This window comes from Penaeus chinensis, chromosome 19 (assembly GCF_019202785.1).
Source record: "Penaeus chinensis breed Huanghai No. 1 chromosome 19, ASM1920278v2, whole genome shotgun sequence".
Classification (NCBI taxonomy): domain Eukaryota; kingdom Metazoa; phylum Arthropoda; class Malacostraca; order Decapoda; family Penaeidae; genus Penaeus; species Penaeus chinensis.
In genome coordinates this window covers 32,380,867-32,383,366 of record NC_061837.1, presented here as the reverse complement: position 1 = coordinate 32,383,366, position 2,500 = coordinate 32,380,867, and positions in this window count along the sequence as shown.

The following is a 2,500-nucleotide window of genomic DNA, read 5'->3' as shown; positions in this document are numbered from 1 at the left end:
CGTGTTAGAAATAGAGCTATGATACCGGTAGATAGATATATATATACCTATATATGAGATATAGTCTATATAGAATTGATATGAGAGACTATATAGATATTTGAGGCCGTTATTGAGATATTCCTAGTTTAGATATTGAAGAGCGACCGTGAGTTGAGATTTAGATATATGAGTTTAGATAGAATAGTACCATTAGTTATTTATAAGATAGATGATAACGAGATTTATAACCGTTATGATTGTGAGACCATATGAGTTTAGATGAGTCCGAGTATGTTGTGTATTATAGATAGAGATGATATTACCGATATGATATAGTTTGGGTCTGTTACTCAGAGAGAGGTAGAGTAAGAGTGAGATTAGAGTGTAGTCTCCTATATAGTTGAGATTTGAGTGAGTGATAGTGATAAACCGTTGTGATATGGATAGAGATAGTATATGATACTATGTGATGATTTTTAGAGACACCTGATTATGTTTTTGAGATATATATAGATAGATTAGATAGAGATGAGTTGTGACTAAGATAAATATAGCTGAGTAATAGATTAGATATATGTTGAGTAGTTAGTTACAGATATCTTATTGATATACTTAGTGACCGAGGTAATTAGATGGATAGTGAATAGATGTGATAGACAGTTAGTCCGAGGGATATATAGTAGATTATAGAGTTGGTACATAAGAGAGGTACAGATATATTATATATTGTATATACTAGATTTGATATATAAGATACGGTTTGAGAGACTAACAGTGTGTGTGTGAGTCGAGTGACCATGGTGTGTGTGTGTGAGTGTGAGAGTGTGTCGAGGGTTTGTGTCGTTAGTGTGTGTCCGGTGGGAGATTGAGTGATGTGAGAGTGTGATAGTGTGAGAGTGTGTGTGTAGTGTGTGGGTGTGAGTGAGTGTATGAGATTCGGTCCGAGTCTAGAGTCCGAGAGATTCTGGATTACGTGTTCCGTGTGTGTGTGAGAGTAGTATGGAGTGTGTGTTGAGTGTGTGAGTGTGTGAGTGTACGTGTAGCGGTGATCAGAGTATCCGGTGTAAGATGTTCCGTGCTCAGTGTGTGTGTGTATGTGTCAGTGTCTGAGTATGAGTCACTGAGAACAGTGTAAGTGTAGGTGTACGAGTAGTGACAGTGAACGTGAAGTGGCAGGTCAGTGTGTGTGAGTGTGTGTGTGGAGTCGTGTTTGAGTGAGTTAGAGTGTGGGAAGTTGTGAGGTGTGAGTGGGGGGGGGGGTACGTGAGTGTGTGTGTGTGGGTGTGAGTTAGTGGTGAGTGTGTGAGAGTGCTGGGATGTGGGTGTGTGGGTGTGAGTGTGTGTCGAGTATGTGTCGTCGTAAGTGTGTGTGAGTGAGTCATGTCGAGTGCGTACTGAGTGAGTGTGTGTGTGTGTATGTGGTGTGTTGGTGTGAGTGTGTGGGTGGGTGTGTGTGTGGGTGGGTGTTCATGTTTAGAATAAGGTGGTGTGGTAAAAGTGTGTTGTGTGTGTGGTGTGGTGTGGGTGAGGGGGGTGTGTGAGGGGTGAAAGGGTGAGGTGGTGGGAGGTGTGTGGGTGTGAGGTGTGTGTAAGGTGGTGTGTGTGGGGTGTGTGTGGGTGGAGTGGTGTGTTGAGGGAGTTGTGTTTGGTCGTGTGTGAGTGTGTGGTGTGGGTGTGGGGGTGGTGTGTGTGTGTGTGGTTGTGGGAAAGGAGGTGGTGTGTGTGGTGGTGTGTGTGTGGGGGGGGGGGGTAGGGGGGCGTGGGGGGGGGAGTGTGTTTGTGGTTTGTGTGTGTGTGTGTGTGGGGGTGTGGGTTTGGTGTTGGTGGGGTTGGGTGGTGGGGTGTGGGTGATTTTTGGGGTAAAAGGAAGTGTGGGGGTGTGGTGGTGTGGGGAGGAGGGGTTTGGGTGGGGGGGGGGGGGGGGTGGGTGTGGTGTTGTGTGTGTTTTGGGGGTTGGTGTGTGTGGTGGTGAGTGGAGTGTGTGGGATGGTGTTTGTGTTTTGGTGTGAGTGTGGTGTGTTGTGTGTGTGGTACTGTATTGATAATATGTGTGGGGGGGTGTATTTGTGTAAGGTGTGTGGTGGTGTGTGTTGTGTGGTGTGTGTGTGTGTCGGTAAAAAAGTGTTGTGGTGTGTGGAGTGGGGTTTGTGTGTGTGTGTTTGTATGAGTGGTAGAGTGTGTGTAAAGTGTGAGTGTGTGTCGTTGTTTTTGTGTTCGGAGTGAGTGTGTGTTTTTGAGAGTGGTGTGTGTGGGGTGTGGGTGGTGTTTTGTCGTGTGTGAGGTGTGTGTGTGGGGTTAGTGTGTGGGTGAGTGTGTGGGTGTGTGTGAGTGGGGGTGTTGTGTGTGTTTTGTTGTATGTGTGTTTTTGGGGTGTTGTGAGGTGGGTGGGTTGTGTGTTGGTGTGATTTGGGGTGTGAGTGGGTGTGTTTGTGTGAGAAGTGGGATTTGTGATGTGTGTGTGGTGGGTTTGTGGGGGTTTTGGAGTTGTGTGTGGTGGTGAGTGGGGGTGGTGGGTTTT